Below are 20,617 nucleotides of genomic sequence, written 5' to 3'. Positions count from 1 at the left end.
TTTCTCTTGTCTTTTATTTCTCCTTAACTCTGACATATTCCTTCCATTTGCTGGAAGATAGTCAATTGACTTTTTAATGTCTGGTGGCAGAAAACTCATACTTACTTTTACTTAAAATAAGTTGTGCATTCCAAATCTAATCACAAATTAGATTTTTTTTTTTTTTTAATTATCCCAAATACCTCAAACAACCCATCAAGGAGGGCTTACAAACCCAACAAATCTTTGTAAGTATTTGAATGCTATTTACAAATGTGATAAGTTTAGGGGCACCTGGGTGGCTCAGTGGGTTAAGTGTTGGACTCTTGGTTTTGTCTCAGGTCATGATCTCACTGTTCATGAAATCGAGCCCCACATCCAGCTCTGTGCTGACTGTGCAGAGCCTGCTTGAGATTCTCTTTCCCCCTTTCTCTCTGCTCCTTCCCAGCTCACTTGCACATGCTCTCTCTCAAATTAAATAAATCAACTTTAAAAAAAGAACAAATAAATATGATAAGTTTAAATATAGGGATTTACTATTCAGTTTCTTTTAAAATTCAAAATAACGTTTATAAACAAATTAAAGTATTTTATAATTTTCAAGTTAAAATTACAAGTCTAATAATATAAAATTCACTTACACAGTTCAGATTGAATTAATAAATCAAACACTTAAACATTTCATATTAAATTACATGTGTAATTTGTTAGATCATCAGAGATGCAATATTGCATCCCACTGTTGCCCATGTGGGGAGACCACTGGCTAGAACTTGAGAACTTGACACAGTTAAAGATTTCCAGGGACCGGGATACTACTTACAGGATAACTTCCACTAAAGCCCCAGATTAAATCTTACTTTTACTATAATGTGATTTTCACACCTATGCCATTTGTTTGCCACCTGGTGCATTGTTTTGATAGTTTTCATAACACTTAAAAAATTTTTTTTTTCTTTTTATCTTAGAGAGAGAGAGAGAGAGAGAGTACGTGCACGTGCAAGTGGGAGAGAGGGGCAGAGGGAGGGAGAGACCGAGAGAGAGAAAAGAATCTTAAGCAGGCTCCATGCTTAATGCAGAGCCTGACGTGGGCTCCATCCTATGACCCTGGGATCATGAGTCAAAAATCAAGAGTTGGATGCTCAACCGACTGAGCCCTCAGGCACCCCTCATCACGGTTTTTAACTGCTATGTTTATATTGTTGAGATTCTCTACTCCTATCAGAAATATAGTAAGTTTCTTTCTACTACCTGTATGCCACCAAACCTATTATTTATTTTATTTTTTTATGTGTCTCATTGACTACTTTCTATAGTTGTTTATTGACAAGAGTCACTTACCACTTCAGTAACACATCTAGACTGCCCTGCTGGGCCTTTCAGGTGTAAAGATCTAGAAGAATTGGTTCAGCGCTTTCTGGAGTTGCACCAGGTAATAAGCAGGGATTGCACAATTTGGTGTCAGATTTCTAGCAGCAACTTTTCTCAATTGTTTGGGATTCTTCCTCCTTTCAAGGTACAGGTTAGGACTCTCTTCATAAAAAATGTCCACTTTTATCTTCCCAAAGCGTAGCTCTTGTAACGGAAGTGTTGGTTGCCTAACCAGCACTCTTTTTTTTTTTTTTAATCCTCCTAATGCCAGTGGATCTGAATACCATTTAAGGAAGTTAGAGATCCAGTTACTCAAAGGTGAGAGTCATCATAGACACCATGCTATTGGAAGAACAGGTGGATATTTTTCACGCTAAAAATGACCTTATTTTTAAGAGGTTTCCATCTCTTTATTTAATTTCATTTGAACGAGACAGCATTTAAGTGATTACCATCTACTGAATAATTTGTGCAATAGAGATTAAATGTTAATCCTTGTATTGTTTTGAAGTGGGATAATTCTTGTGTGTGTATTTTATAAATTATAAAGTGGTATGACATTTGTAAGGTGTTGTGATGTAAAATTCTAACATTTATTGAGCATTCTCATAGGCTACACATTGCGCTGAGGGTTTATATAGTTTATAACATTAAACTCTGATTGCCAAATCTAGTTGTTCAGTGTAGATCTCCTGGGGATCTACATACATGCAAATTCATGAGCTCCCTATTTACAGATTATGAATCAGAAGGTGTGGCATCAGATCTAGATATTTTCATTATCCTAGTCTCTTAAGGGGATTCCAATACACCATTAGGTTTTAGAACCACTGGTTTGTCTTCAGAATAACCCTGTAAGGTAATTCCTAATTCCATTTTCTTCTTTCACCTAAGGGCCCTAAATGGGCTATAAAAAATTAAGTTTTTTCCCTCCTATGAAAATTTCTATCATTGGTGTGTCGGAATAACAAATTTTAACCAGGAAATGGATTGGAATTCTTTGTCCTCAAAGAGTTTATGGGCTAGTGAAATACCAATGTAAGGAAATAATTATATTAAAGTGTGATAAAGGCTATAAAGGGTCACATTTCAGACCAAACAGTAGTAAAAGAAAAAAAGCGGGGGGGGGGGGGATCATCTAGAGAGAGTAAAGGTAAGAGAAAGATTTACAGAATGGTGAAAGAGGCCTGAGCACATACAGAGCAAGGATATCTGAACCAGCATATTGAAGGAATAGCAGTAGCTTAACTTGGCTGTGGGGTAAGGCATTTAGTGGAAAGCATGGACATTGAAATCTGACAAACACAGGTTCAGATTCTAGCTCTGCCACTTACTACCTAAGTGACATTGGATACATTTGCTTAGTGCTGTGATCTGAATGTTTGTGTCCCCCACCCACCCCAATATCATATGTTGAAATCCTAACCACCAAAGGTGATGGTTATTAGTAGGTGAGGTGGGGATGATTAGGTCATGAGGTGGAGTATTTATGAATGAGATTCTTTAAAAAATGATCTTGCAGCTCCCTGGCCCCTTCCACCATGCAAGGATACAATAAGAAGTCTGTTGTCTGCGAGAGAGCCCTCACCTGACCAAGTTGGCACCCTGATCTTGAATTTGCATCCTCCAGAACTATGAGAAATAAATTCCTGCTGTTTATTAGCCATTCAGTATATGGTATTTTGTTATAGCAACCGAAATGACTAAGACTCTTCCTCGAACCTCTGCTTTCTCAGCTAGGATAACAGAATTTCATTACCTTTCAGAGTATCTGTCAAGGTTAATGGAAACATTATAAATCAACATATATTAATTTTAACTTTAATATTCTACTGTTACTATAACTACTGCTATAAGTCCTCTTTATGGAAAGCATTTGGTCTTTATTACCATAGCTGCTCTTGGACTGCCACTAAAATAGGGAAAGGGTGGGGTGGGAACAAATTTGCCTTTTACCAAGACTGCTTTGTCAGTGGGAGCTGGATGAATATGAGGACATGGAGGCAAAGAGATTACCTCTTGGACTATTTCTCATCTAGGTGAAGCATGGTAAGGATATTAGTAATGGCAATGGGGATGGGGGGAAAAAGATTCAGAGGTATTTATTTATCATTTATCATGATATTATGATATAATATACACAGGTATGTTGAAAACAAAACCAAGCATGACACAAAATTAACAAAGGCTATTTTATTCATAACTTTGCAGCAAGGGAACCCTCTGCTACCACTTTAATTTCAGCGGGCTTTCAATGAATGGTGTCAGAAAGGCCTGAGTTTATCATGTAAAATGAGAATTCTGAGACAGCATCTGATTGGCATGGTGAGAATTTTGGAAGCTGGGGAGACTTACCAATTGCTGTCAGGTACATTTGGCAGTTGTTGATTGTCTGTGTAAGGAAGCAAGCAGTTTGGGGTCATTTCAAGAGGAAGGATTGGCTGTTCAATAACTGTTAAGATTGGAGGGTTTCCTGTGACTGGCTGTTTCCCAGAGCAAGTTGGAGTTAATGGATTGCTTTTTTGCACTCAAACTGTCATCTCATTTTGGGCCTTATGGGGAGTGGCTGCCATGGCAGGCTGTTTCTCAGTTATTTAATATGAAGATTAGGGGTGCCTGGGTGATTCAGTTGGTTGAGTGTCTGACTTCGGTTCAGGTCATGATCTTCCGATCCGTGAGTTGGAGGCCCGCATCCGGTTCTGTGCTGTTAGCTCAGAGCCTGGAGCCTGCTTCAGGTTCTGTCTCCCTCTCTCTCTGCCCCTCCCCCACTTGTGCTCTGTCTCTCTTAAAATTAAATGAACATTTAAAAAAAACATTAAAAAATTAAAAAAGAAAAAGTTTGTTCATCAGGTGTCGAGCACATGACTCTTGATCTCAGGGTCATGAATTCAAACTCCACGTTGGGCAAAGAGATTCTGTTTTAAAAAATAACAAAAGAAAAAGAAAGTTTTTTCATTCATTTTGTTGTGGGAGGGAAATCCTCAAAAATTTTGCTAGGTGAAAGAATCCAGTAAGTGTTACTGGACATTGTGGTATCACTGTATGTGCTAAGTCAGGACATTTTTTTTTTTAGGGAAAAATTTCAAGATAGCCACCATTTTCATCACGTGCAGATGTACATGTGACTTACATATTGCTGCAGAGTTAGTTCTCAAAATCACACGCAAGACCAATATGAATCTTAAATAATTCATTGGCTCTGTTATGGACTTTTATGTAAAGCTCCAAGGACAAAAATATTTTCAGGTTCAGGTTAGTAGCATGCATGATGCATACATAAACTTCTGGACTAATATGTTATAAAAAGGAATGGAAAAAAACTAGAGTAATTTCAAAATAAGCTTTGAAAAAAAATTAGAACCTCCCTAATCTTACATATACTTTAAATGCTTTCATGTACTTTGTCTAAGTAAAGCAAATTTTTCCATAAAAGAAATCTTGGCTAGAAAATATGCCTGGTAAATCAGTCTTCTAAAAGCTGCTGGAGATAGGGGGAAAAAATTAGTAATGTAACTGCCTATCTAATTCTGGGCACTATATTAGCTTTTTTTTTTTGCTTTTTTTGGCAAAAAATTTTCTGTTTTCACTAATCCTATCTCACCTCATTTCAAGAGGATTCCATTAGTTGGATAAGCAAGAAAATGTTCTTTGCCTCCTTTATGTAACTTAGTGTCTCCACGTAAATAAAATGCCTTAAGGAAGAAGAAATTGCCGAGAAGATAGGAAGAAAGAGACAAGAACAGGGCTAAAAGGACTTGGTTTTAACAGGCATATACTTGAGAACCTTTAGTCTAAGAACTTCTGGAGGGTGGGGTGGGGTCATCCTGGGATTAATGATGAAGGGATCCTGTCACCTTTGAGTTTGAGTGTTTTCTTACCTGTGGTTCTGCAACAAAGAAGCTATTGTGCTTTAAAAAAGAAGCTTTAACAATGTCAGGGAAGCCAGGCAAAGGGGCCAGCAGGGTGGTTGCTTACTGAAAATTTCAGTAGCATTTTCAAGATAATTGGCTTAATTACATGCCAAACTAAATTGTAATTTTAAGGGCATGACAAATAACAAAGATTTATTCTAAAGCTCTGTAAGTAGGCTTTTGTTCTTTATTTCCTGTAAATAGATCTCTGGTGGAATAACCAGGACCTGAAATGTTTGGGTCAAGACTGTGAGACAGAGGCACTCTGCTTGGGGATGGTTAGAGCTATTTGGATCAAGGAATGTATATAGTCACTCTGAGTGTGATAGGTAGAACTAAATAAAATAAATTCTAATATTGTTAATTTGTGTTTTATACAGTGTTCCAGCTAAAGGCAGGTTAGTGAGTAGTTACAAGTAGGACTTCTCTTTGGAGCCATACTGCTGGGATTTATTACTTAACTTTCCACTATGTGTGTGATCAGTAGAACAAGTAAAAACTACCTATAATCCCAGGCCTGAAGAAAATACAAAATATTTACATTAAGGGATGAAAGTAAACCTGTACTCCGTTAACCATTCTACATTTGATTTGTATCCATTGTCAACTTTTTCCTAAAGTCAGACACATCAGTATATAATGAATACATGCATTATGCTGATATTACTGTTTTGCAACTTAAAAAAAAAATAGTGATCTAACATGAACCATTTTCTAGGTTAGTACATATAAGCTTACCTCATGACAAAAGATGACTATACTATTTCTTTGTCTTAGTAACTATTGGTCCATTTAATGAGCATTTAGGTTTCCATTATTTCACCACTGTTATGGTAGTAAAGTGAAGATCCTTAGACATAACATATTAATGTTATTATTTCTTTAGGCTAGATTTCAAACTGAGATGATGAATCCAAGAATATGCACACTTTTAATTTCATTTTTTATTGAGATATAATTAACATATTAGTTTCAGATGTAAAGCATAATGATTCAGTATTTGTATATATTGCAAAATGATCACAATAAGTGTAGTTAACATTCATCACCATATATAGTTACAACATTTTTTTCTTGTGATGAGAAGTTTTAAGATTTATTCTTAGCAACTTTCAAAAATACAATATAGTATTACTAACTATAGTTACTATGCTGTATATAACATCTCTGGGATTTATTTATAACTACGTGTCTTCCTTTTAACCAACTTCATCCATCTTAATCCCTCCCCAACCCCTGCTTCTGGGAACCACCAATCTGTTTGCATTTATCAATTTGGGTTTATTTTTAAAAAATTTTTTTAAACTTTATTTATTTTTGAGAGACAGAGAGACAGAGCATGAGCAGGGGAGGGGTAAAGTGAGGGAGATACAGAATCCTAAGCAGGCTCCAGCTCTGAGCTGTCAGCACAGAGCCTGAGGGGCTCAAACCCACAAACCATGAGATCATGACCCAAGCCGAAGTTGGACGCTTAACTGACTGAGCCACCCAGGCGCCCCTTTATTTTTGTTTTTAGATTCCACATATAAGTGAGATCTTATTCCTTCTCTGCCTCAATTATTTCACTTAGCGTAATGCCCTCAAGGTCCATTCATATTGTTGCAAATTGCAGGATTTGCCTTTTTATGGCTGAATAATATTCTATTGTGTATATGTATATATACATTTTTTAATCCATTCATCTGTGTATGGAAACTGACATTGCTTCCATTTCTTGAATATTTTAAATAATCCTGCAATGAATGTGGGTGCATGTATCTTTTTATTTTATTTTATTTTATTATTTATTTATTTTTAATTTACATCCAAATTAGTTAGCATATAGTACAACAATGATTTCAGGAGTAGATTCCTTAATGTCCCTTACCCATTTAGCCCATCCCTCCTCCCACAACCCCTCCAGTAACCCTCTGTTTGTTCTCCATATTTATGAGTCTCTTCTGTTTTGTCCCCCTCCCTGTTTTTATATTATTTGTGTTTCCCTTCCCTTATGTTCATCTGTTTTGTCTCTTCAAGTCCTCCTATGAGTAAAGTCATATGATATTTGTCCCTCTCTGACTGACTAATTATGACTTAGCATAATACCCTCCAGTTCCATCCACATAGTTGCAAATGGCAAGATTTCATTCTTTTTGATTGCCGAGTAATACTCCATTGTGTGTGTATGTGTGTGTGTGTGTGTGTGTGTGTGTGTGTGTGTGTGTGTGTGTATCACATCTTCTTTATCCATTCATCCATCGAGATGGACATTTGGGCTCTTTCCATACTTTGGCTATCGTTGATAGTGCTGCTATAAACATGGGGGTGCATGTGTCCCTTCAAAACAGCACACCTGTACCCTTGACTAAATACCTAGTAGTGCAACTGCTGGGTCATAGGGTAGTTCTATTTTTAATATTTTGAGGAACCTCCATACTGTTTTCCAGAGTGGCTGCACCAGCTTGCATTCCCACCAGCAGTGCAAAAGAGATCCTCTTTCTCCGCATCCTCGCCAACACCTGTTGCTGCCGGAGTTGTTTATGTTAGCCATTCTGACAGGTGTAAGGTGGTATCTCATTGTGGTTTTGCATGTATCTTTTTGAGTTAGTGTTTTCACTTCCTATGGATAAATACCCAGAAGCAGAATTGCTGGGTCATCTGGTAGTTTTATTTTTGAGGAACTTTTTGAGGAACCTCCATACAGTTTTGCAAACTGGCATGCCCAACCAACAGTGCATGAGAGTTCTCACTTCTCCACATCCTTGCCAACACCTTATTTCCTGTCTTTTTGATAATAGCTATTCTAATAGGTGTGAAGTGATATCTCATTGCAATTTCGATTTGGATTTCTCTGATGATTGGTGATGCTGAGTACTTTTTCCTGTATCTGTTAGCTATCTGTATGTCTTGTTTGGAAAAGTATCTATTCAGATACTCTGCCCATTTTTTAATTGGATTGTTTGTTTGTTGCTGTTGAATTTTATGAGTTCTTTATATGTTTTGGATATTAATGTCTTATTAGTTATGTGATTTACAAATATTTTCTCCCATTTGGTATGTTGCCTTTCCATTTCGTTGATGGTTTGTTTTGCAGAAGACGTTCAATTTTAATAGGTACTTCCACATTAATTTTTGAAGGGTTTTGCCAACTTTTGCTCTTATTAATAACATGTGAATGTCAGGGCATCTGGCTGGCTCACTTGGTGGAATATGCAATATTTGATCTCGAGGTTGAGAGTTCAAGCCTCACATTGGGGTGTAGAGATAACTTAAAAGTAAAGACTTTTTAAAAAAGGAATTTATTTAAGAAAATAACATGTGAATGTCTACTTCCTCAATCCTTGTAAAATTTTTAAGCTTTTTACTATAAAAAATTTCAAATACAGACAAAATAGAAAATAGTGTAACGGGTGCCCATGGACCCAGTATCCAGTTTCAGCAGTTATCAACTTCATTTTTATCCCCTTCTGTTGCATTATTTTGAAGCAATTTCAATCATGACATTTCCCCATGTGAACTAGGTATTTTAAATCTTTAATTCTAACTGTGCTTTCTTATAACAATATATAAACATATTTGTTCTCCCTTCCATTCTCATCTCTCAAAGTGAGATAATAAAAAATAGAACTTTTAAGAGATTGGGGTGCCTGGGTAGCTCGTTAGTTAAGTGCCTGACTCTTGGTTTTGGCTCAGGTCACGATCTCACGTTTTGTAGGTTTGAGCCTGCTTGGGATTCTCTATCTCCTCTCTCTGCCCCTCCCCAACTCCCACTTGCATGCTCTCTCTCTCGAAAATAAATAAACTTGAAAAACAAAGAATTTTTTAGAGGTTTCCTATGAGATTTCAGGGTGAAGCTGTAAGATCAAACATATTTTACGTACTTTTTTTTAACTCCCAGACTTACCTTTGCATTGATTAGTGTTAGGGTCAGGCGTAAGGCAGGGTAAAGATAGGAGTCAGAGGCTAAAAAAATTTAGCAACCAAAGGCTTTATTTGGGAACTAAGGTCTCGGGCGAGGTTCCCTGACTCAGGGAGGGGGCGAGGGGGAGGGGGGGAGAGAGAGAGAGAGAGAGAGAGAGAGAGAGAGAGAGAGAGAGAGAGACAGAAGTCAGGGAAGTCGCACCCAGGTGTGGTGGGGTGCGGTTTTTAAGCTGCAGCGGTTCCAGGTTTAGGTCTGGGTGGGCCTTTTTTCGAGTCAGGTCGTGCTATCGCTCTGTGATTGGTTGACCTCCAATTCCTTCTGGCAGCTACTAGGGGCTTTTCAGTTGGATTGCGCTGTTAAGATGGCCGTCCCCTCTACTGTGGTTCCAAGGACATCCTAAACAATTAGCAATCATGGTCCCCATACGATGCTAGTTTCTGATGTGACTCTTGAATGTTGCTATTCTTGGAAACATAGAAACACTTCTTTTTCTTTTAATAGGTATGATTTTGAATGACTTATCAGCAGTAGCCATTTACCAATTTTTTTGTTTGTTTAAGTAGGCTCCACATTTAACATGGGGCTTAAACTGAGACCAACACTGAGAAGACAGTGGACTAGCATCTCAAAGGCTGTCTCCAAAGTGCTGAAAATTCTTCCAGGTTTATGTAGGGAAAACCTGGGGCAAAGGTGGATGGGTGGTGCAGGTCCGCAGTGAAGGTCAAATCAATCATTGTCTTGGAGTCAGTTGTGGGGGAGGGGGGTTGGTAGGGTGGGGCTTGCTGGCTCAGGGCCATCTTTTATTGCTTGAGGGAGTAGTTGTGGTTCCCATCAGGGAATGCATGCCTTCAGGGTCTTTCTTTTACCTGAGCCTAGAGACAAGCTGGAAAGAATGCTACTAGAAAGTTTGAGGTTCAGCCATCATAGGTCATATCCATCCCGAGGGGAAATGGTCCAGAGATTACCTCTTTCCACCCAGGGGAAGATATTAGAGGGGACCAGAAATTGGAACAACTAATTCCTTCTTTATCTGCTTTACTTTCAAAGAAAATGCCTGTTTTAATAATCTGGGGGTTAAAGACTCTTAATTTGCTTAGCCCAATCCAATATCCACACAATACTGAGATCTTTTCAAAAGGTAAATTAGATTTTGTTATTTTACTGTTTGAAGCCAGTCAGAGACTTCCCATTGCCCTTAAGGTGGAAACTAATACTCCCAAAAGGGACTATAAGGCTTGGTCTATCTTTTTACTCTCATCTTAAAGCCTCTCTCCATTTTGCTCACTTTGCTCTAAACATATTGGGCTTTTTTCAGGTCCCCCAAGCTTTAGGCTCTTCCCTCACTCAGAATGCTGCTCTTTTGGTCTGAGCCACTTCACCATGATAGTTGCTCTTTTATACTTCAGGCTTCAGTTTAAATTCCAAGTTTAATACGAAGAGGCCTTCAGAGGCATCCTCTTTAATCTTATTAGATCTCCCTCATTCTATTCTTTGTAACCTGTATCTTTCTCTCATTCCATTTTACTCATTTTTTAAAGTAATTATATGCTTATGTATTGGTTTTAAATTGTAATGCCTCCCCTCTTCCCGCTCCTGCCCCTGCCCCTACCCCTACCCCCAGTTATTCGTCAGAACTCAGCATAGCAACTTGCCTCCATCAGGTCATGATCTCTATCAGGTTCGTGAGTTCAAGCCCCGTGTTAGCATCTGTGCTGACAGCTCAGAGCCTGGAGCCTGCTTCAGATTCTGTGTCTCCCTTTCTCTCTGCCCCTCTCCCACTCTTTCTCTATATCTCTCTCAAAAATAAATAAACCTAAAAAAAAAAAAAAACCTTAAAAAAATAAAAAATAAACAACTTTTCTTTTTAATTTTTTTTTTTTCTTTAAGTAGGCTTCATGCCCAACATGGGGCTTGAACTCACAACCCTGATATTAAGATTTGAGCTGAGATCAAGAGTCTGACACTTAACCAACTGAGCCACCCAGGCAACCCTAAAATAGCTTTAGAGCTAAGACCACAAGGATGACTAGGACTTAGCTAGGCAAAGGACACGTAGAAAGGGGACACAGAAATGAGTTTTCAGCACAGAGCCTTTGGAAACTTTCAAGGAGGGAAAGACTGTCTGCAATGAGTGTCATGAGTATTGGATCAGAAATTTGCTTTGCTCCTCTTGGTGAAACATAGGAAAATTCCCCTCTTTTTTTTTGTAAAGGAACTATTTTTCTGATATATTGCCATATTTATTTATTAAGTCAGAATCATTAGAGGTGTAGAAAAATGAGCTAGATAAAAATCTTAGTGGAATTAGTTTTGGGGTGCTTCTATTATATGCAGGTGTTGGATAAGGTGACTCACTCCCAGACTGTGAGGTTCTGGCTCTGAGAAGTGAGAATGTGGAGAGTAGAAATCAGGATGAGTGGGCTGCTGATATGATCTGTTCCTCTGTTGAATGAAGGAAAACAAATCACTTTTAAAAGGGTATTATATTTTGAACTCCAAAACTTTTTCTATGCCTTTTTGTTAGTAAAGTTATTAGCAAATTAAGGATAATAACCCGCAAATAATCATTGACTAATCACAATCTTAAAGGTAAGTATTTTGGCAAGGAAATGTGAAAAAAAATCTTCATAAGCCAATTGTTAAATTGTTTAGCAATATCTTGCTAAAATATTTCATTTTGTAGCTACTTCCAAACCTGAAAAGTCTATTTTCTTATGGAATTAAGTCATCATAAAGGAGAGATGTGGAGGGAAGGACTATGTCACTTCTCTGTGAGCAGGTCCCTGAGATGGGAAGTGAGTCCCACCTCCCCCTTTCTATGGAGGAGAGCCAGATGTAATAGAACTATATGCCAAGGTGTTCGGACACTGGTAAACTGCATCCTAAGTATGGAGGGTTGGAGGGGGATATCCGAGATGAGAATAAAACAAGAGACTTTAGGGGCTTCTGGGTGGCTGTGAAGTAGGTGAGATGATTCATTTTCAGAAATACCAAATAAATGCTGTGCTGTCTAGTTAACAATAATTCACAACCTATTGGAAATATGTACAAACTGCCCCCCACCCAATGGAGTCCCAAACCCTTAGACACTTCACTTCCTGGTTCTTCCTCTCTCCATTTCAACGGGCTTATTTTCATGGGCTTTGCCATGAGCATGCGTCAAAGAACTGAAGTCTCTGCATCACCTAAAGGAATGTACTTTTTGCCTTACATGGGCATAGGCAACTTCCGGGTAAGGCTGTAACCTCTGTAGTACTCAGCCAATGAGGAACCAGGGAAGGGACTTGCATGCCAGGAGATAAATTGCCTGCTGTAACTGCTCCACGTGTGGCTGTCCATCAGACAGCTGCTCTTGCAAGAACATTAATTAAAGCCTCGCTTCGCTGTGCTTCCAGTCTCCGCGTCTCTCCCTTGATTGGGTCAGTGGGCTCATTTCTCACAGTGGTCCAATTGGTTAAGTGTCCCACTTTGGCTCAGGTCATGATCTCATGGCTCATAAGTCTGAGCACCGCCCCCCCCCCCCCCCCGCACCCGCCTCTACCCCAGGCTCCTTGCTAGCAGTGTGGAGCTTGCTTGCTTGTGATCTCACTGTCCTCTCTCTGTGTCTCCCCTGCTTGTGATTTTTCTCTCTCAAAAATAAATAAATAAAAACTTAACAACAACAACAAAAAACACCAACAAGAGACTTTAGCTCTAGATCTTTCTTTGCCTCTAATTTTTTCCAAGTCAGCTCACTTTCTCTGGAAACAGATGATGAACTTGACATCTGTTCTGATCTCCAGGTTAAACGTTCTGGGAGCCAAGTCAGTGTAACATGAGTCCCTGGAGATCTCTCCAGTACATTGCTAGTTCTGCTTTGTTCTCTAACTATAATTGTGATTTGGAGGTGTTGCAATTTGTGAGTAGGCCAAGGAGGGCAGATGCATTCCTACAGGTTGTGGGGAGGAAAAATAATTTTCTTTGAAAAAGAAATTTTTTTTAAGTTTATTTATTTATGTTGAGTGAGTGCACAGAAGGGGCAGAGACAGAGAGACAGAGAGAGAGACAGAGAGAGACAGAGAGAGAGTCCTAAGCAGGCTCTTGCACTGTCAGTGTGGAGCCTGATGCGGGGCTCGAACTCACAACCGTGAGATCATGACCTGAGCTGAAGCCAAGAGTCAGAAGCTTAACTGACTGGGCCACTCAGGTGCCCCATAATAATTTTCTTCTTACCCTTCTAGATTTTTTTAAACTTGTTTTATTTTTTATTTTTTAAAATTTACATCCAAATTAGTTAGCATATAGTGCAAAAATGATTTCAGGAGTAGATTCCTTAGTGCCCCTAAAAATATGGAACGCTTCCTGAATTTGCGTGTCATCCTTGCGCAAGGGCCATGCTAATCTTCTCTATATCATTCCAATTTTAGTATATGTGCTGCCGAAGGGAGCACTTACCCTTCTAGATTTTTGCCTGAGACATCCCCTATAATAGAAGACAGATTAACAGGAGAAAAACATAAGAACGTTTAATAACATGTATATCTCCTGTATACATGGGAGATACCCAGGAAAACTGCATTAACTCCCCCAAATGGCACAAGCCACTAACCTAAATAACATCTCCAGCTAAAGATAAAAAGATGTTGTGTTGGGGGGGGGGGTTGGGGAGCAGTTATGGTAGGTTGCCGACGGGGAAAAGCACAGGAAACAAAGGTAAGGTTGTTATGCAGATTTAAGTCATTGCCTTCTGCATTGACCAGAGCTTCTGGAGATTTAGAGTCATCCTTCTCTTCCTAGTACAGAAGGGAGAACCCCTTACAAATGGAGATTTCCCTGATAAATGTAAATGTTTCTTGCAAAAGGAGAACTTCTATGCAGATTTCAGAGCTTCCCCTGTGTCTGCTGTTTCTTAAAAATAACCAGCTTAAAATAATATACTGAAAGGACATATTTTGGGGTAGTATATTTTGCTCCCCTTCAGTCCCACTTTTGAAACTGTAAAGTTTCACAATCCAGAAGCAAAATTGATAAATTGCTCCATATCTCACTTAACTAGTCTCTCAATCCTGATAATAGATCAGCTCAGTTAAATAGATGTGTTTCATTTCAGGAGGCAGCGATGATGGGAGTGGGCTTCCAAAATTAGGTCTATGCTGTGCTAGAAATGAGGTATTTAATAAGAGGAATTTCTATGGAAACAAAAGAAAAATAAAGATTGATGGATGGAGCAAATTATAAACCCAATCAGTCCTGACGGCAGCCAGTTAGTATTTCTAGTTATTGGGCTCGATGCATCTTTTGCAATTTGAAATTCTCTAATGATATTGAAGGGGTTCAGGATAGCACCCCTACCATATGCCACTTTGAGATGAGGATTATTATTATTTTTGTTTTAAGTTCATCCATTTATTTTGAGAAAGAGAGAGAGAGTGAGAAAGCAGGAGGGGCAGAGAGAGAGAGAATCCCAAGCAGGCTCCGTACCATCAGCAGGGCCCCAAGCAGGCTCCACACCATCAGCAGGGAACACGACATAGGCTCGAACCCCCAACCTTGAGATCATGACCTGAGTGGAAACCAAGAGTGGACACTTACCCAACTGAGCCATTCAGGCACCCCAGGCATGTGGATTATGTTCAGCTGAAAGCACTTGAGACCCTGCAGGCTAGAGAAACTTTTTGTCCCTCCCTTTGTTAGAATAACAGCTAGTGAGATTCTAACAGGATGCTGGAGGCCAGCAAAGAGGAAGTCATGCCAGCTTTCAGGAAAGTCAGAGGACTGTCCTCAAAGCACTCCACAAAAAGCCAGATCAAACCAGATAGGCTCCAGCTTGTTAGTGCCATGACAGGAAATCCCTGACCAAATAAGGAAGAAGGGGCATGAAACAACTGCTCTTCTTATCACCCTGTGAAATGCATGCCTTTCCTGTGAAATCCCCGACCTCTGTCCCCTTCTCTTTAGTTCAAGATGACATATATACCTCATTTGCCTGTCTTTGGAATTTCCATGTCTATGTGGATTCCCCAGTCATATGCCTATTAAATTTGATTTTCTTCTGTTAATCTATTTCATGTCAATTTGATTCTTAGTCCAGCTAGAAGAATCATTGAAGAGGCCAGGAATTCTTGCTCCCCAACAATATCATCAACTGTTCAGATAAACTTTCTGAGTGGCCCATACAAACCACAACAGGCATGAAGGTTGTCTAGACATCAACTATTGGGGGAAATTCTCTTTTAAGTTTATATCATCAAGTTGTCCACATTCAGGTTGCAGGGCTTTAGGGAAAAGGGCAGTTTTAGCTCGTAGTGATTCCAACTCAAAAAGATGGGAGAAAACTAAAAATATTAGTTTGGAGAGTTGCAGCCTGATACTTGAGGAAAATAGAATTGAGGATCTGGTCCAGCTTATAGGTAAATAACAACTTCGAAAACAACATGACTAAAATCTAATGTCTACAAAGGTGCAAAAATAATTTCTCTTTATATTCACCCCCGTTTTATCAATCATAACCATGGTAAGACTTATTTGTTTGCAAAATAAGTCTCATCTCATTAAACTTGGCCTAATTATTTACGTAAGTGCAGCAAAAATAGTGACTGACCATATAGCCTCTTTTAAAATTGTTCTATTGGAACTTTTCATAAGGAATCTCAGATTGAACTTTTAAAAGCCTCAAGCCCAGGAAGCCAACCCAATGACTTGTCATCCAACTTCACCTGTAATACCTATAGATTTGGTTAATTCCTTTCTTGTTTGAGGTCCCTAAAATATTATGAGTTTCCTGAGTTTGCCAGGAAGTGGCCTTTATTAGTCACCTGCTAAGGCTGACAGGAGCCCTAAAGAAAGGTAGTAGACCATTTTTCCAAGAGGATTTATTGACTCCATAGTTTCTAATTTTGTGCCATTGCAAGGAGAGCAGAGGGGTGTCTGGTGGCTCAATCAGTTAAGTATCCGACTCTTGATTTCGGCTCAGGTCATGATCTCACAGTTCACGAGTTCAAGCCTGTATTAGGCTCCACGCTGGCAGTGTGGAGCCTGCTTGGAATTCTCTCTCTCCCACTCTCTCTCTGCCCCTCCTCCTCCTCCTCTCTCTCTCTCAAAAGTAAATAAACTTAAAAAGAAAAAAGATTGCGAAAAAACCAATGAGAACACTCTTTTTTTTTTTTAATTTTCTTTAAATCCAAGTTAGTTAATATATAGTGTAATAATGGTTTCAGGAGAAGAAGAACAGATTCTTATTGAAGATATGGAAATAAGTATATTGCCATTCAGTAAGTTTCTAAATTTTAGAGGGATCAGATAGGGAGAAAAAGTAATTGTTTCATCCTTTTTCATAAAGGTATAGCTTTACCAAATTCGTGTAAGTCATTGGAGCTTAAGTGAAAAAGTGTCCATAAATCTGGAAAACCAAAACATTAAAGAACCTGTAATGTTTCAAATAAAAAGTCATAAAAATTATAACCATCCTTATCAGTTTATTCCATCCCATGTTATTAACTGTGGTTCTGCTTGAATCCAGTTTTCCCATTAGTTCTGGAAATGCTTAGTTCAGTTTTATGAGCTTAAAAGTTATCAGAAACCTCTGTTTGCCAGAGTTTTTCCCATGAATCTCCTTGAAGATGAAATAAATACTTTTGCAGCAATGCACTTGAAAAGCCTAAGAGTAAAACAATAGCTGTAAATGGCAAAAGACTTAAAAATGGCCATGATTAAAGATCTGATGAGAGTTCATGAAAATGCAATTGACAAGGAGCTTTGGTTATTTTTCTGACAAAAAACATTTTAAGATAATAATAACTGGAGACTCCTGGGTGGCTCAGTTGGTTAAGTGTCTAACTTTGGCTCAGGTCATGATCTCATGGTTCGTGAGTTTAGGTCCCACATCAGATTCTGTGCTGACAGGGCGGAGCCTGCTTGGGAGTCTGTCTCTCTCTCTCTCTCTCTCTCTCTCTCCCTCTCCCCTCCCCTCTCGTTCTCTTTCTATCTCTCTCTCTCAGAATAAATAAATGATCTTTAATTGGAATTATGACTAATAACATTATCCTAGGACATATCAGATTTCTAGGAATTTTATACAATTTCTGGAACACTTCTATACAAGTTACAAACGCAACATGAAGAAGGCTTAGTATTACTTTTTATTTGACAATGCTTCTCATGTAATTTAACATATAAAATAAGTCTAATTAGTTGAGTATCTGTCTTTTATAAGGAGAGAACAAATCTTTTGAGATGTTCTGAGGACCCTATAAAAATTTCCAAAGTTAACTTCAGGTCAAAAAGACTTCATTTAGAATTGATTTTGGGAAGTGTGTCAAAAATATTAAAAGGTTTGGACACTTGACTAAATAGGATGAGAGATCATTATGAAACAATAGTCAATTATCCATTTAACCAAAGCAACACAAATTTTAAAGGCAAATACAGAAGGTTATATAACTGTGAGCAAAACTTACCTTCTATAATACTGAGAAGACTCAGTTTTTTAAAGTAATCAAAGACCTGAGTAAGACAACATGAAGCACAAAAAACTATTTTGGTAAGACACAAAACCTTTGCTTTCTAGGTAAATTATTTAAAAGATAAACACTTCACAATCTCTTATTATCAAAAGGAGACCAATAGTCTAAGAAAACATTTTCCTTTCAACAGATGGAAGAATATTAAGTTCTGTTTTACATAAGTACATTATTGATACTAAGATTTATTTTTACAACCCTGATAATAACAATTAAATTTTATCCAGTTTAATTACACAAGATAAAATTTTCTCTTTTTTTCCCCTGTCTCCCTCCCTGTCTTTCTATACCATTATGTCCTTTGTTCTCCTCTTTCCCATTCTGAAATGACTAGTTTTATTTTGGGACAAATTTACTTTCTTTTCCCTTAAACAAAATGCATCATCATACTGTAAAAATTAGTAATGGAAAACCCCAAAACATATCTTACTTTCTTTGCATACAAAGTGGTTTCCTTTTCTTCTAGTCGTTTTAATTACATATATTCATTCAAATTCTTTTTTTTTAATGTTTTATGTATTTTTGAGAGAGAAAGCATGAGTAGGGGAGGGGCAGAGAAAGAGGGGGACAGAGGATCCAAAGTGGGCTATGCGCTGACAGCAGAGAGCTTGATGTGGGGCTCGAACTAATGAGCTGTGAGATCATGACCTGTGCCAAAACTGGACACTGAACCAACTGAACCACCCAGGTGCCTCTTAATTCAAATACTTAACCTTTAGAAACTTTAATTTCTAGTGAAAACTAAGAATTAAGCAATTATGAATTGTCACACTAGCATTTTATACATTGGTAAATTTATGAATGTGTCATAATTTCCAGAAACACACTTTTTTTATAGTACAATCTTCCAAATTGGCACAAGATGTGTTTACTAATAGACCCAAATTTATCTCTAGTTCCTCTGTAATAGGAAGTCAAAAGTATGACCTATGTTCAGTAATTAATGTTCAATATTTTATCTTATTTGGAAATGATCTAGATATTTGATAAAATTCCATGATTTAATTTTAATTAGCAAAAACTCATAAGGTTTTGAGTTACCAAGAAGATTTTGGAAACTCTTTTTAGACAGACAAAAAACATAGTTATTACTGAAAAGTTTTCCTAAAAATTCTTATTACATACATCTTACATACATCTAAATACATACACTTACATACATCTAAATTTTATATCTATCTAAGTCACTTGCTCCCAGGGGTGCCTGGGTGGCTCAGTCAGTTAAGCGCCTGACTCTTGATTTCGGCTCAGGTCATGATCTCATGGTTTGTATAATCGAGCCCCACATTGGGCTCTAAGCTCACAGCGTGGACCCTGGTTGGGATTCTCTCTCTCTCCTGGTCTCTCTGCCCCTCCCATGCTCATGCTCCCTTTCTCTCCCTCTCAAAATAAATAAATAAACATTAGAAAAAATCACTTGCTCCCAATATTTGTGTTTACACTATTCATAAAACTTCATGGAACATTAGACAATGTCAGCCATCATCCCAAACTATTTGTTTTTGCTGATAAATTTTGTAACAAAGATAACATAAGTTTATTTGATCAATAAACTCAGGTAGAATAAAAGTTGCATGTCATGGGGAGCCTGGGTGGCTCAGTCGGTTAAACGTCTGACTTTGGCTCAAGTCATGATCTCAAGGCTCATGAGTTCTAGCCTCACGTCGGGCTCTGTGCTGGCAGTCTGGGGTCTGCTTCAGATTCTGTGTCCCTCTCACTCTGCCCCTCCCTTGCTCATGCTCTGTCTCTCTCTCTCTCAAGAATGAATAAAATATTTAAAAAAAATTTTTAAAGTTGCATGTCTGCATTATATTAAATGTAATTTTGAAGGCATGCCTATTTCAATTAAACCAGAAAAATTAAATTAACTTTTTATTTAGCAAAGATTATCTCAGATCACATGAACTTGAAAAACATTTTATTTAGCAAAGATTATCTCAGCTCACATGAACTTGAAAAACATTTGAGTTAGTTTCTCTATTTCTGGTAGTTTAGAAATACTTAATTCATATAAATGCTTATTTTAAGCCAGGTAAATAGAGCTTTTTTGCAAATTCATTTTGGCAATACCATTGGATGTAGAAAAATATCACATATCTACAACACATAAGCATACAGGTAGATACAGAGACATTACGGCTATTGTTCTAAAATTTTAGCCATGTGTCAGTTACAGTAAATAATACAAACTTCACTATTTATTTATTTATTTATTTATTTATTTATATTTTAGAGAGCACAAGTTGGGGAGAAGGGCAGAGGGAGAGAGAGAGAAAGATTTTTAAGTTGGCTCCATGCTTAGCGGGGAGCCGAAGGCAGGGCTTTATGCAGGGCTTGATGAGGCACTTGATCCTATGACCCTGGGATCATGACCTGAGCCAAAATCAAGAGTGGGTCACTGAACCAACTGATCTACCCAGGTGCCCCAAACCTTGCTACTTTGGTAAAGACTGTTGGATCCAAATTTTGTTTTGGTAGTTGGAATAAGGTAAGTTCACCTGCTCAAATGGCTAAAGCATTATGCTACTATTTATGGAGAATACATTTTTTTATTCACCAAATTTCCAAATACAGTAAAACCTTGGATTGTAACTTCTACAAGTGTTCCACAAGACGAACAAACATTTCTAATAAATTTTAACTTGATAAACAAGCAATGTCTTGCAATACGAATAGTATGTTATGCTGAACGTCACATGATCACAACTGAGCCAATGGTTCTCCTCTCTCTCTCTCTCTCTGTGGGATTCTGGGTGATGGTCTCCCATGCTCTGATGTTTGATCTCAGGCCGTGGTGTTTGGCAGAAATCAGTGATTTTTCAGAACATTGAAAGGTGCCCACAACTTTCACTAGTGTGGCACTAGTGTGTTTTTGTTGCTTCAAAGCACTTACGGACAGTCCTTTGCTTTTCCATACAAGAGTAAACTTAGGAATGTTTTGGTTCATTCTAGGTCAT

General features: G+C 38.0%; 1 long non-coding RNA gene and 1 other non-coding gene across 4 annotated transcripts in view; one reads left to right on the top strand and one right to left on the bottom strand.

Annotated features, from left to right (window-relative positions):
* Window positions 1-20,617, top strand: part of LOC125922938 (uncharacterized) — a 172,688-nt gene that overhangs the window by 41,028 nt on the left and 111,043 nt on the right. The window lies entirely within an intron of this gene.
* Window positions 13,486-13,592, bottom strand: LOC125924055 (U6 spliceosomal RNA). The gene has a single exon (XR_007458241.1). It is a non-coding gene; the product is annotated as a U6 spliceosomal RNA (small nuclear RNA).

The sequence above is a fragment of the Panthera uncia genome, chromosome B1 (genome assembly GCF_023721935.1).
Source record: "Panthera uncia isolate 11264 chromosome B1, Puncia_PCG_1.0, whole genome shotgun sequence".
In the NCBI taxonomy this organism is placed as follows: Eukaryota; Metazoa; Chordata; class Mammalia; order Carnivora; family Felidae; genus Panthera; species Panthera uncia.
This window is presented reverse-complemented; position numbering and strand designations above follow the sequence as displayed.